A 16,066-nucleotide genomic window follows, 5' to 3' on the forward strand; every position below is an offset into this window, starting at 1 on the left:
TCTCTTTTCCTTAATTTGGTTTTCTTTCAAGGTAGACCTGCTATTCTGCTAAATTGAGGAAGGTGATTATTAATTTGTTCTCAGTGATTTTCCCATATAGTCCGGCTGCGATGGAATTATTCTTCTTTTCCAGCCGTTTTTATTGGTCTTTTTCTGGTGTTCTAAAACATCTGTTAACTTAGTATTTAGGCTACCAAGTCTGAGGCATTGGCTTGAACATTGAACACATTTTTAAAACTCAAACCAGAAACAGGATTAACTTTAAAGAGGACCTAGAAAAGCATATAGCCGCTCAGACTTTAGGCACAAATCAAACCAAACACATGACTTACTTTGAAAATTCCCTAGATAATACTATGTGGGGGTGGGAGAATAGACGGGCTAGATGGTATATGCAGATGCTTCAAGAGCAATTTTTCACATTTATGCTTAGCACTTATTTGTATCATGAGATGGTGACAATAACATATAAAGTTAAGTGCAAAGTTACATATGCTGAATGTAAACATAAAGTTGAGCTAAATATAATGTTACCATCTGATGCTTCAAATAGATATAAAAAGTGTAGGAAGTGATTGAATTGATACTCACTAACCTTGCATAGATCATACCGCAATGGCCTGCAAATTCAAGAACACCATATTAGCAATGAGGGTCCAAAAATTGCAACAACTCATAGCAATTAGGATACAATTATGAGGAAGGAAAAAAAGGAACGCAAAGTAAAGTTATATCAGCACAACTTATAAAGCATATGAATAACTTAAGTGCCCATCAAAATGACAATGATAGAAGAGCTTTGTCACTGAGATGCTTTCAGTGCCCAAAAAAATTGGGATTGACATTCACCAGCTGCTCAAAAAGATCACCTATGTGTCTGTTTTCAAGCATGCAAGAGTGAATCAGATCAAATTATTGACACACATGTAAAAATTTAGTAAAAAATCACCAAAACTAATAGCAAACAAACAGTTTTTTCATCAAAGGAAGAGGAAAAACAATACCCATTCGAATAAAATCATCAAAACTAATAGCAAACTAACAAATCTTTCATCAAAAGAAGTGGAAAAACAATACCCAACATGCAATAATTAGGAATAAGATCTAAATTAACAAAGAAATTTGTAGAATAAACTCACCAAAACAAATAGCAAAAGAGCCAAGTCTATGTCCACGTGCTATGCTTGGGAAAACCATCAATACGCGTGTCAACAGGAAAGAAGCCAAGTTTGATGTACAACTCAAATTACTTTTTGTACAATGTGGTGATGTTGTGTTCGTCCCTGTTAGGCACTTATATACAATAGAAAATATTTATACACAAATTATAATCTAACACCAGCTATAGTCTAATCTCTTTATAAAAGTAACGGAAAAGGGTCATATTTGCCTTGTACTCTTCAAAAAAGGTTATATTTGTTCTTGGTTATACCTTTTTTTTTTTTTTTTTATATATATTTACCCCTATCATCTTACTTTAGGGTCATATTTACTCCTGAACTGTTAAATCTCCTTGTCCATGCAACTTGCCATTAAACATTGTCCTTCTCATTTATGAACAATCCGATCGAAAGAAAATATTACTCAAAAAGGAGATATTATTGGTACATGGAGAGAGACAAATGAATATTATTGGCATTAGATTGTAGTTAATGGTGGCGGAGCTGTTTAAGCTTAATTTTGAGCAATTGGTGTTGGTCCACTTCGTTGGCAGAGAGCTCACGTGGGTCAGTTTTATTTTGAGTTGGAGAAAACAATAGGCGCCACGGGAGATTTAACCGTTCAGGGGTAAATATGACACCAAAGTAGTATGATAGGGGCAAATGCATCAAAAAAGTATAATCAAGGGTAAATATAACCTTTTTTGAAGAGTATTGAGGCAAATGTGACCCTTTTTCATAAAATTAATTCTCTATAACAACATTTAACTGTAATGATCGTGTTTTCTTTGGGACCAATTTTAGATGTTACGTTATATTATATGTTTCCTATAATAATATTTCGCTATAACATCCAAGCAAATACTCCTCCTGTCTCAATTTAGGTGATACATTTTCTTTTTTAGTTTGTAAAAAAATGATACATTTTTATATTTAAAAATAATTTAACTTAAACTCTTCATTTTACCCTTAATGAAATGATTTAAAGTCACACAAATATCTATAACTTATTTTAGATTGCAAATTTTAATTTTTAAATTTCGTACCTAATCAAATTATATCACAAAAATTAAGACAGAAGAAAGTATATGAAATGACACCGTTATAGAAAAGTTTGACCAAACTTAATTGCAATAGACGTGGTCAACTTCCCTCTTAAGACTAGGCATCTTTTCCCCTCATTCTTATCCAAAAGCTTCAGATCGTCTTTTCTTGAACAAAAAACTACCGACAAAATTACAAGGCTAAACAGGCAGCTAAAAATATACTGCAGAAATGGAAGAAATACCAAACAAATCTCATGTTTTAGTTCTTCCTTTCCCCGTACAAGGCCATATAAATCCAATGGTTCAATTTTCAAAGAGATTAGCATCAAGAGGAGTTAAAGTAACCTTAATTACCATAGACTCTATTAGCAAATCCATGCCAATGGAATCTAATTCAATCAAGATTGAGTCCATTCCACATAATGACTCACCACCAGAAAGTTATGACAATTTTCTTGAATGGTTCCATGTTTTAGTATCCAAAAACTTGACACAAATTGTTGAGAAATTATATGATCTTGAATACCCTGTGAAAGTTATTGTGTATGATTCAATTACAACTTGGGCAATTGACTTGGCACATCAACTAGGACTAAAAGGGGCTGCTTTTTTTACACAATCTTGTTCTCTTAGTGTCATATACTATCATATGGATCCAGAAAATGAAAGTAAAGTTTCTTTTGATGGTTCTGCTGTATGTTTGCCTTCACTTCCATTGTTGGAAAAACAAGATTTGCCTTCTTTTGTCTGTCAGAGTGATTTGTATCCATCACTTACCAAACTTGTGTTCAGTCGGAACATCAATTTCAAGAAAGCAGATTGGCTTTTGTTCAACTCATTTGATGTGTTGGAGAAAGAGGTAAATCACAAACCACCCCCCAACCCCCCCCCCCCAAACACCCCTCCACCCCGCCGCCTTCCTCCCACCTTTTGTTTGGGTTCATTTAGGGTTGTCAAATGAGCGGTTGGACTGAATTTGATGGGTTAAAATGGGCTGAATTAATAAATTATCAGGTTATTAATCTTTTTAAAAGTTATTTGGGCTGAAATGGGTTAAAAGCGGATTATAATCTAACCCGTTAAATTTTTACTAATTTTTAATTTCTTTATTTGTTATTTTATAATTTTTAAGTACCTAATAAAATTATTTTCTTTCTTTATTATGAGTATATATAACATATCAAATAAAATACTTGTCTTTTGAAAACATTTTAATAAGATTTCTCATATTTTAATTTGGGTTGCATATCACTCCAACTTTTTATGGGCTGAAATGGGTTGGACTCAGCTCATAATTGGACGGGTTAATGATCAACCCAAACTTGGACGGATGCTTTCATGAGCTAATTTTGCCAATTCTATCATTCATTTATATCGGAGGGTAATTTTTGAAAATAGACAAAAGTATAGGGATTATCTTGGACATTTTTTATGAAGTATTTTGACACGTGAAATTCATAAAGTACGTACCGGAGCTAGAGATAATTTGCTAAATGTATGGAACTTTGAATGGCGCTAAAGTATCAGAGAGTATAAACGGGTTTCAATGACGCCAAAGTACTAGCGGGTTAAATTAAGATATTTTACATTGTAGAAAGGTAAATTTAAACCTTTTGTCCCTTTTTCAATAAGTAGTACTATTATTGTTATTATTTGTCGATTGCACAGAAAGTGACAATCTCACTTGGTTTTATTTTATTGAGTCCAGAGTTAAAGAAGAAGAAAAATTACTTTTAACACATATAAATAGTAATGTACGAACTTGTAGATCTTAATTTTGTTATGACATTATGTGACCAGAGAACAATTTATTAAGAATAAATTAGAATTTTAAAATTAAAGAGTTTCCTATAATAGATTTTTTTTTTAATTCTTTCTGTGACCGCCAATAAAAAAAGAGCGTTATATAAAATAGAAATAAAAAGACACAAATCCTTACATAGTTTTATACTAATAATTAAAGTTAAGTTTCTGTTGCTGAATTTGTACAGGTGATCGACTGGCTAAGGTCGCAATATCGAATCAAAACCATTGGACCAATTATTCCATCAATGTATCTTGACAAGCGACTAAAAGATGACAAAGAATATGGTTTGAGTCTCTTCAAGCCTAATAGTGAAACTTGTATGAAGTGGCTAGACTCGAGGGAATTTGGCTCTGTTGTATATGTATCATTTGGAAGTTTAGCCAATCTTGGAGAACAACAAATGGAGGAACTAGCTATGGGATTGATGATGAGCAACTGCTACTTCTTGTGGGTTGTTAGAGCTACCGAAGAGAACAAACTTTCGGAGGAATTCATGTCCAAGGCAAAACCGAAAGGACTAATTGTGAATTGGTGTCCTCAGCTCGATGTGTTGGCTCATCAAGCAGTTGGATGTTTCTTTACTCATTGTGGATGGAATTCGACGCTCGAAGCATTGAGTTTGGGAGTGCCAATGGTGGCCATGCCACAATGGTCAGATCAACCAACTAATGCAAAATTTATTAGTGATGTATGGCAAACAGGACTTCGCGTTAAGGCCGGAGAAAATGGTGTTATTACAAGAGATGAAGTAGCAAGTTCCATAAGGGAAGTCATGGAGGAAGAGAAAGGTGTCATGCTTAAGAAGAATGCAATTAAATGGAAACAATTGGCTAAGGAAGCAGTAGATGTAGGAGGGAGTTCTGATAAGAATATTGAAGAATTTCTTTCAAACTTGTAATGCACTGAACTAAGTGTTTTAACTGATTCATAGAACATTTACTTTACAAATGCTTCAGCATTTTTAGATTGATTGTTGTTTCTTGTTGTTCACTATATATCGGTTTGTATCTTAATTATTAATTTCGTCTATTATTTTGTTGATACAAATATACAATGGTCTGATAGTTTGTACTTTTGTTATCATTAGTAGCATTCTCCTTGTTTGATTCGATTGTATTATATTGTACAATACGTGAAACATTTATTAAAATGTCATGAATTACTCATATTGTTGGGTGTGCAAAACAAAGTCCTACATTGATAATTGAAAAAAAAAATTGAAAACACTGCAAGAAGAGTTAACGGTAAACATCGCCACAATAAACAATTTGTGGCGACTGAAGGGATCGCCAAGAATTACATTTTATTGTCGCGACTTTAAGCGCAACAATTAACTGATAAATTTGCAACTAGAAAATAGTCTTCATGGAGACTTTAATCACGATGAAGACATTTCGTGGCACCTAAAGGTCGTTAAAAAGGGTTCCCCTTTTAGTGGCAACAGCATAGTCACCAAAAGCTCTACATTAATTCACCTCAAAGCCAAAACTATATTCTAAAGAAATTTTAGTAGTTTCATCAGAAGCTGGATCCATATCATAGTATATGGCAGAGAGATCACAAGGTATTGCGATGCAGCCACGTTTAGGCCTAGATGGTGTGCTAAGTCAAAACCCAAATACTAGTGGAGTGAATCAAAGACATCCTTTGCATGCAGCAGCGGATCCAGGATTTTCACTTAGGATCAAATTTAGGCCGCGTGTCATATCTGGTTTTATAAAACCAGTGTTAATGAAAAATAGCATGAATGAGTCATTTTGGTAACGGACGATGACATAAATGAGCCAAACTATTGATGAGTGACATAAATGAGTCATTTCCGATAGTTCGATGCTATAAATGAGCCAAACTATTGATGAGTGGCATAAATGAGTCATTTCTGATAGTTTGATGGCATATTTAAGCCTTTTCCGTGTAAACAATTCAACTATAAGTTTTATGAATTTAATAGCTTAATGTATAATGTATACTCCCCCCGTCTCAAAAAGATTGTCCTCTTTTGACTTGACACAAAGTTTAAGAAATAAAGGAAGACTTTTGAAATATGTGGTCCAAAACAAGCCTTAGATATTTGTGTGGCTATAAATCAGCTAATAAAGTTAAATTGCTTCTAAATATAGAAAGAGGACAATCTTTTTGGGATAGACTAAAAAGGAAAGGAGGGCAATCTTTTTGGGACGGATGGAGTAATTACAAGGTATGATTGGTAATATATTAGGGAACCAAGTTGTCTTAAATTATCTTTAAGATGTATACTGTAGATAAACCTAAAATTACATGAATCGTCATAAGCATTACAGTAAAGTATAAGTTATCGTAAGTGCGATACAGTCAAACCTAAGAAAAAAATTATTAAACGATAAAGAAATGTGCAATCCAAACATTGCTGTATCAATAAAATAATAAATTAAGTACAATATAATAATTAAGGTACAAAAGATACATAATGAAACTTGTAAAAATATTTTTTCTGAATCTGTAACTCAGTTTAGTGCATTGCATTCTTGAATAAATCCCTTGATATTATTAGCAGAACTCCCTCCTTCATCTACTGCTTCCTTAGCCAATTTTTTCCATTTAATTGCATTCTCTTTGAATTTTTCTCCTTCCATGACTTCAATTATGGAACTTGCTATTTCTTCTTTTGTAATCATACCATCTTTTCCAGCCTCAACTCGAATTCCAGTTTTCCATACATCTGTTATAAACTTGACATTTGTTGGTTCATCTGCCCACTGGGGCATACCTACCATTGGCACTCCCAAACTCAGTGCCTCGATAGTCGAATTCCATCCACAATGAGTAAAGAAACATCCAACTGCTCGATGAGCCAACACATCAAGCTGAGGACACCAATTCACAATTAGTCCTTTTGCTGATAACTTGGGCACGAATTCCGCGGGGAGTTTGTTCTCTTCGGTAGCTCTAACAACCCACAAGAAGTAGCAGTTGCTCATCATCAATCCCGAAGCTAGTTCCTCCATTTGTTTTTCTCCAAGACGAGCCAAGCTTCCGAATGATACATAGACAACTGAGCCAATTTCTTTTGAGTCTAGCCACTTCTTACAAGTTTCACCATTAGGACTACTGATCAAACCACGGTCTTTGACATCCTTTAGTTGCTTGTCAAGATACGTTGGCAGGAAAGTTGGTCCGATGGGTTTGATTGGATATTGTGTCCTCATCCAGTTGATCACCTGTACAATTTTAGCAACAGAAGCTTCATATAGTAAGTGTTCATGATTCGATTTAGTTCTTTCATCAAAAAGAGGAAACTAAACCGACTAATTATCATGCATGTCTAATGTGTTCAACAAAAAATGTAAGAGTCTCACACCGGTTATGAAGGGATGTTTGGTCTTTCTTATATGGTCTTGACAATCCTAATCTCTTGAGTTAGTTTTTAAAATTAAGTTAAACCAAAAGTTCATTTCTTATGATATTATCAAACAGACCCTTCTTAATTCCTTGTTTACCTGATATGGGGCCCCTGCTATAATGTCCACGCTCAAAATGCCTAGTTCTGGACATGCATGCGGGGGTGTCAGAGTCCACACATGAAGGAGCGACAAATAAGCGGGTTGGATTGGATATAGGCGGGTTGAAAATGGGTTGAAAAAATAAATAAAATATTCGACCCTCCCGCATTTAACACAGATGAATATTGGGTTAGTCGACGGATAATTGGAAATTGTTTCATGAATAGTCAAGTGAGAATACAAGTTAAAATCCAAAATAAGCTTAAACTCCTAGAAAGCAAAAACTTCTGAAAAATAACAAACAGACAAATCGTATTGATAATATGGATATTCATATAATATCCATTTTTAGTGGATAATATCCATATTTGATTCATTTTAAATGATCAGTTATCCAATCCATATTTAATGGGTCAGATTGAATGGTTACTTGTTCTTTTAACCATTTTGCCAGCCCTACACATGGGTATGGATGAGACGTTTGGTCTTCTTATATGATCTTCGGTAATTCCCACCTCATGAGATTGTTTTTTGATTTAGTTTGGAACAAATTTTTTGATTGAGTTAGTTTGGAACAATTTTTTTGATTGAGTTAGTTTGGAACAAAGTTTATTTCTTATCAAAAAGTGTTATGCATATGGTAATAGATAGTAAGTACGCACCTCATTTTCTAACACGTCAAAAGTGTTGAACAAAAGCCAATCAGCTTTTTTGAAATTGACATTCTGGCCAAAGAAAAGCCTTGTAACTGTTGGATGTATATCACCATGATAATATATGAAAGAAGGCAAATCATCTTTTTCCAACAAAGGAAGTGAAGGCAAAGATAAAGTAGAACCATCTAAAGGAATTTTACTAGTTTGTGGATCCATATGATAATATATGGCAGAGGGTGCACGAGGTATTGGAGAAAATGCAGCCACTTTGAGTCCTAGCTTGTGTGCTAAGTCAATTATTCAAATACTAGTAAGTGAATCAAAGATGAGAACTTTCACATCAACAAATTTCTTGATAAATGATGTAAATATGTAGTCATAGAATATTTTGTAAATCTTCTAATTTAGGTTAGTATATTTTGTGTCCTAATAGGACATTGTAACTATGGTATATTTACCAATTCTATCAATGAGAATAATCACGTAATTAATCTCTTTCATGGTATCAGATACTAGGGTTTTCTTTCCTCCTCTTCCGCTACCCTAATTTTTTTTCCGTCGTCCCCTTCCTTCTTTTTTTCTCCTTTTCCGTCCACCTTCTTGCTCTTCTTCAATGGCAGACACCAAGTTTCATCCTGCTATGGCTGTCTCCAACATCAAGAATCACATTCCTATCGTTCTTGAGATGGAAACGGATCATTATTCGGCTTGGGCCGAATTATTCAAGCTTCATGCCCGGTCTCACCGTGTCCTTTCCCATATTCTCCGGACCGGAAAAGAGAAAGCTCCTTCCACCAACGAAGAAAAGGCGTTGTGGTCCACCTTGGATGCCATGGTACTTCAATGGGTGTATGCAACCATCTCCACGTTATTGCATACGATCATCGAAGAAGATCTATCGGCGAAGGAGGCTTGGGATCGCCTCCGTAATCTTTTTCAAGACAACAAAAACTCTCGTGTCGTTGCATTGGAACATGATTTCTCTCATGTCAAGTTGCGGGATTTTCCAAACGCTTCGGCGTATTGTCAACGACTCAAGACCTTGGCTGATCAACTCAAGAACGTGGGGGCTCCGGTGACCGACAACCGCCTCGTTCTTCAAATGGTGTCTGGCCTCACCGAAGCGTGCAAGAATGTGGGAACCTACATCCGGCAAAGTAAGCCTCTTCCATCATTCTCCGAAGCTCGGTCAACTCTATGCCTTGAGGAAAAGGCATTGGCTGAAATGCATGATGACTCGCCCTCGGCTATGGTGGCTAATTCCCAACGTGAGTTTGATGACTCCACTCCTATGGAAAATTCTGGTCGTGCTCACCATCATAGGGGCAAAAATAACCACAAATATTGTGGCTCTAGCGGCGGGAAAAATAACGGCGGTGGCCGTGGTTCTGGCGGCGGCAGTGCACACCGTCGCCAAGGTGGTCGTGACCGGCAGCAGGCCCCCATGCAGCAGCAGTGGCAGCAGTCCTCTTCACCACTACAGCAGTGGCAGCAGTCCCCTTCACCGTGGCCATGGGGGTGGATGCCGCAATGGGCTCCCCCTTGCCCGTATCCCACCCAGCAGTGGGCTCGGCCACAGCAGCAGTAGTAGCCGCAGCCACCTTCTTCTGGTGACAGGTCGATGGCCCAACCTCGAATATTGGGCTCGCGACCACAGCAGCAGGAGTATGCATCAGCAGGCCCAACGACGCCGTGGACTCCGACTGATATTGAATCGGCCATGCACACGATGACGTTGAGCCAACCCGATCCAAATTTGTATATGGATACCGGCGCCACATCCCATATGACATCCACAAAAGGTACTCTCTCGTCTTATTTTAATTTGAGCGATCATAATACTGGCATTGTTGTTGGTGATGGTAAATCAATTCCAATTCGAGGTTGTGGTCGTGCTAAATTGCCTCCCCCAAACCCTCCATTGTTATTAAATAATGTCCTTCTTGCTCCAAAACTCATAAAGAATTTAATATCGGTTCGTAAATTTACTACTGATAACTCTGTGAGTGTTAAATTTGATCCTTATGGGTTTTCTGTGAAGGATTTCCGAACGGGGATGGCCATCATGAGATGTAATAGTAGGGGTGCTCTTTATCCATTGTCCACCCTCAAACACCACTTCCATTCACCATCAACTTTTGCTGCCTTGTCTTCTACGTGTTGGCATGATCGTTTGGGCTACCCGAGAGCTTCTATTTTGGATTTTCTTAGGCGCAATAAGAGCATTGAATGTAATAGTTCTAGTTCATCTAGTATTTGTCATTCTTGCGTTCTTGGTAAACATGTTAAGTTTCCTTTTGCTAGTTCTATTTCCGAAACTTTATTTCTGTTTGACATTATTCATAGTGATTTGTGGAAGTCTCCTATTTTGAGCTCTATGGGGCATCGTTATTATGTTATATTCTTGGATGATTTTACTAATTTTTTGTGGACTTTCCCTTTGGCTAGAAAATCTGAGGTTTACTAAAAATTCATAGAGTTTAAGTCCCATATCCTTACTCAATTTGAACGTCCTATCAAAAATGTCCAATGCGATAATGGGAAAGAATATGATAATGGTCAATTCGGAAAATTTTGTGCGTCCAATGGGATGTCTTTCCGTCTTTCATGTCCTCATACATCCTCTCAAAATGGGAAAGCCGAAAGAAAAATTCGTTCCATCAATAATGTCATCCGCACTCTTCTTGCTCATGCCTCCATTCCTCCATCGTTTTGGCATCATGCATTACAAATCCTCTTTAGAGGTCCTTTATCAACGGAAACCATCTTATTCTCATCTTCGGGTCTTTGGGTGTTTATGTTATCCCCTCTTTCCGTCTACTAATATTCACAAGTTGCAACCTCGGTCAACTCCATGTGTCATTTTGGGATATCCACCAAGCCATCGTGGCTACAAATGCTTTGATTTATCCTCAAATAAAATCATTATTTGTCGTCACGTGTTGTTTGATGAGACTTAATTTTCGTTCTCTAAAATCCACACTTCCACTCCCACCCCGTATGACTTCCTTGATGATGGTTTTTCACCTTACGTGATCCGTCATCTCGCCACTAGCCCCTCTTCACCGCAGCCGTGTCCCCCTCCCCCGCTGCCCAGTGGTTTTCCGCCTGCTCTAAGCCAGCTGCCCACGCCACCTTCGGCTAGGCAGCAGCGTCTCCCGTCCTCCACGCTAGACCAGCCCGCACATATGCCCAGCCAGCTTGCCAATAGCCCACCAAACTCCACCACTACTCCTCCTATCCAGCAGCCCCCTACCCAAACGCGCATGGTCACTCGTAGTCAACGCGGGATCTTTAAGCCCAAGCACCCATTTAATCTACATACGGCAGTGACCAGGTCCCCCATACCTCGCAATCCGTTGGATGCGCTACGTGACCCGAATTGGAAATTGGCCATGAATAATGAATATGATGCTCTTATTAAAAATAAGACGTGGGAGTTGGTACCCCGTCCACCTAATGTGAATGTTATTCGGTCTATGTGGATTTTTACTCATAATGAAAAGTCTAATGGTGATTTTGAGAGGCATAAAGCCCGTCTTGTAGGTGATGGCAAAACACAGCAGGTTGGCATTGATTGTGGTGAGACTTTCAGTCCGGTCGTAAAGCTAGCTACGATTCGCACTGTTTTAAGTCTAGCTCTCTCTAAGCATTGGCCCATTCATCAGTTGGATGTCAAAAATGCATTTCTTCATGGCGAGCTCAAGGAGACAGTATATATGCATCAGCCAATGGGTTTTCGAGACCCATCTCATCCTGATTATGTGTGCTTGTTGCGTAAGTCCTTATACGGGCTTAAACAGGCACCGAGAGCTTGGTATAAAAGATTTGTTGACTTTGTTTATTCCATAGGTTTTGTTAATAGCAGGTCCGACAACTCATTGTTCATCTACAGCAAAGGTCCCGACTTGGCTTAACTTTTACTATATGTGGATGATATTATTCTTACTGCTTCTTCAGATACTCTCCGTTGTTCGATTATGGACCTTCTTGGCTCAGAATTTGCAATGAAGGACCTAGGTTCTTTGAATTATTTTCTTGGCATTGCGGTGACTCGCCACAAGGGTGGTATGTTTCTTTCACAACGAAGTTATGCTACGGAGATTATTGAGCGTGCAGGCATGTCCTCGTGTAAGCCTTCTTCCACTCCAGTTGACACTAAACCGAAGGTCAGTGCCGCTTCTGGCGATCTTTGTGCAGATGCCACTCATTTCCGGAGTCTTGCAGGTGCTCTTTAGTATCTTACCTTCACCAGACCGGATATTTCTTATGTCGTGCAGCAGATTTGTCTTCATATGCATGCTCCACGAGATACGCATATGCTTGCTCTTAAACGGATTATTCGGTATATTCAGGGTACTCTTGATCATGGTTTGCATCTCTATCCATCTTCGGTTACTGATTTGGTTTCGTATACTGATGCTGACTGGGGGGGATGTCCCGACACACGACGTTCAACGTCGGGTTATTGTGTGTTTTTGGGAGACAATTTGATATCTTGGTCATCCAAACGCCAACCTACTCTTTCCCGCTCCAGTGCGGAAGCAGAATATAGGGGGGTTGCTAATGTTGTCTCTGAATCATGCTGGCTACATAACCTACTCTTGGAGCTACATTGTCCGATCCCTAAGGCTACTTTGGTGTATTGCGATAATGTCAGTGCTATTTACTTGTCAGGGAATCCAGTCCAGCATCAGCGCACCAAGCACATTGAGATGGATATCCATTTTGTTCGTGAGAAGGTGGCGCGCGGCCAAGTACGTGTCCTTCATGTTCCGTCCCGATATCAGCTCGCCGATATTTTCACTAAAGGACTGCCACAGGTCTTATTTGAGGATTTTCAGGACAGTCTCAGCGTTCGTCAACCTCCCGTTTCGACTGCGGGGGTATGATAAATGATGTAAATATGTAGTCATAGAATATTTTGTAAATCTTCTAATTTAGGTTAGTATATTTTGTGTCCTAATAGGACATTGTAACTATAGTATATTTACCAATTCCATCAATGAGAATAATCACGGAATTAATCTCTTTCATTTCTCAACAATAGCTTTAAAATTGTTAGTGATCACTTGTTGGTACCATTCAAGAAGTTCATCAATGCTACCTTTTGGTGGCGCCGCGTCATCATTTGGAATTGACTCGATGTTTATTAACGAGCCAATGGTCGATAACATTGTTTTGGAAACCAAATCTACGGTCACAATTGTCACCTTAACTCCTTTTGATACCAAACAATTGGAAAAATGAACCATTGGGTTAATGTGACCTTGTAAAGGGGAAGGCAAAACTAAAACATGAGTTTTTTTGTTGTTGATTTCTTCCATAACTCTTTTTCAGCTTAATTTTAGACTTTTTATCAAACTATTTTTGAGAGTAGATATGAAGAGTAGAGAAGGCAACAAGCAAATTAATATATGCAACAGTGCAACCAGCTAGATCGATTAAAAAAAGACTGAGAAATGATGAAGCGTGTTTATTTATAAATTCTAAAAAGTAAACTTGTCTCCGTCAAATTAATCAGACTTGTGTATTATATAAAATAGACTTTGTATCACTTTCAATTAATTAAGTCAATGCTCGCTCCATTCCAATTTACGTGGCGGTAATTATGGAATTTAGAATAGAAAGAAAGCTTTTAAAATATAACATGGTTTAAAACAAGTCATAGATATTTGTGTGGCTATAAATTACTTTCATTAAGGGGAAAAATGTTAAGTTTAAAGTAAAATTATTTCTAGATAAGGAAGTATGACATCCTTTTGAGAAATGATAAAAAGGAATATGACACATAAATTGGGACAGAGGGAGTACAGTCAAACCTCTCCATAACAGTATCGTTGGATTCAAAAAAAAAATTATGCTATACCGAATGGTTGTTATACACCTATAACAGCAATGATATATAAATCATATTTTGATTGTCAAATCCTAAGCTTAATTAATCACACGTTGTGTAACGAAGGAAAATCTTCTAATGATGGAAATATATATTTAGATAATATTCTTTGTCATAAATAGCTAGTGTATTAAGGTATTAAAATATATGGCCAAAATCTCTAGACCTATTATTGGCAATCTTAAAGATTTCATTTCTATAAAGATGATTAATCATTATAGGACCAAAAAAAGAAAATTATTGTTATAGAGGGGTAATTTTACAAAGAGCGTACTGTTATAAAGATGATTGTTGTTGTTATAGGTAAAACGTTGTTATAGAGAGATAAAATATAACATAAATAACCGATTTCAAGAAAAACTTGGTTGTTATAGCGAGGTGTTGTTGTACGAGGATGCCGTTATAGAGAGGTTTGGTTGCAACTGGTGCGAAATTTAGTATTTCGAAAGGTGGACTGAGCACAAATTAAACTTAAGAAAATAAGTGAGACTTTTGAATCTTGTGGTCTTAAACTAAACACATGTGTAATATACCAAAATGACTTGTAAATCTGTGATTTTAAACATGCTGCGTGAGATGTTGGAATTACAAAGTTGCTCCATCCGTCCCACTTTGTATGTGATGATTCGGAGTATAAAGGTCAAACTATTTAATTTTCAGTGTGAATTCGAACATAGAATCTTCAAGTTTTTGTTTTTTTTTTGAAATAAAATTTACATATTTAAAAAATTTATATAAATATTTATATGAACACAATAATTAATAATTCAAATAATTTAAAAAGCATATGAAAAATTGGGAATTATCTTTTTCCTCTAACTCTCCAAATAGTAATTGTGTCACATAAAATGGGACAGAGGGAGAACTAAATAAAGAAAGTGGTATCTTTTAAAGGACTAAAAAGAAGTAAAATACATAAATTAAAATAGAGGAAACATCATGTTGCGATAAAATATTTGTTCATTTTAAGGGTTGTTTGGTAGGATATATTAGAGAAAATAATGCATGTATTACTAATCCCTCGTTTGGTACACTTTTTCAACCTATGTATATATAACTAATACTTCGTGTTAGTTATACACCCTGTTGGTATCCTTATACAGGGCAAACCATGGTATTACCAATATCAAGGTTATTAATACAGGAATAAGCATGGTTAAAGACAAAAGTGCCCTTGACATGTCAAAACTCATTCTTCCACCTCTCAAAGTTAGGGTATTTTTGTGAATAAATAACATTTTTTAAAATTTTATAATGCAAGTTCTTTTTAATACATCACATCAAGCAGTTAATAAAAAATAATCTTAGCATAGCTAATCTCTCCATTATTAATCACAGAATTACTTATACACTTTACCAAACTATTCCTTATAGTTTTTACTGGTTGAGAGTGACTGATTTTTCTTTCTCAACACGTTGCGTGCGCTGGAGATGAAGTACTGTAATGCACGTTTGATGATTCCCTTGCGAAAGTCATTAAATAAGATTTAGTCGCACTACTGTATAGTTTTCAACTTATATATTAACCTGTTTGAATAGTCTGACTAAAACGAAGGAGGCTAAAATAGAAAAATAAAACACATAAAAGGGCAGGTAATGTTTGTTTTGAAATAGTATATTGTGATAATTTAATATTAACTAGACCTCGTGTCAACTTTAAAAAACTTGACGATATAATTTTGTAGCATCTTCATTAAAATTAGTAGACTACTGCTTGCCTTCACATGTGAGGCAAAAGAGGAACAAAGCGAAAAGTCAAAAGGACAACAATATAACGTGGCAGAAGTGGCAATGTAACGTTGGACTTTTTATATTAAGGCAAAGGTGTAAATATATCTCTAATTTTACGATTTAGAGCAGATATATTTTTATTAATAAAATAGTGCATATATATCATGTTGTTACACGAATGGTGGAAATATACTCTTTTCGCTGACCGAATTGTTTAAAAACATTTAGCTTGTTTTTTTAATTAAATATTAATTTTAAGTTGCTTTAAAAAATAATTCTACACATTTT

The 16,066-nt window shown here is 36.4% G+C and overlaps 2 pseudogenes; one reads left to right on the forward strand and one right to left on the reverse strand.

The window, feature by feature from the left end:
- The first annotated feature begins 2,290 nt into the window (after nucleotides 1–2,290).
- LOC132604326 (UDP-glycosyltransferase 74E2-like) lies at nucleotides 2,291–5,127 on the forward strand (annotated as a pseudogene).
- Nucleotides 5,128–6,496: 1,369 nt separating this feature from the next.
- LOC132602625 (UDP glycosyltransferase 9-like) lies at nucleotides 6,497–13,475 on the reverse strand (annotated as a pseudogene).
- Between the last annotated feature and the right edge of the window lie 2,591 nt (nucleotides 13,476–16,066).

This window comes from Lycium barbarum, chromosome 7 (genome assembly GCF_019175385.1).
Source record: "Lycium barbarum isolate Lr01 chromosome 7, ASM1917538v2, whole genome shotgun sequence".
In the NCBI taxonomy this organism is placed as follows: domain Eukaryota; kingdom Viridiplantae; phylum Streptophyta; class Magnoliopsida; order Solanales; family Solanaceae; genus Lycium; species Lycium barbarum.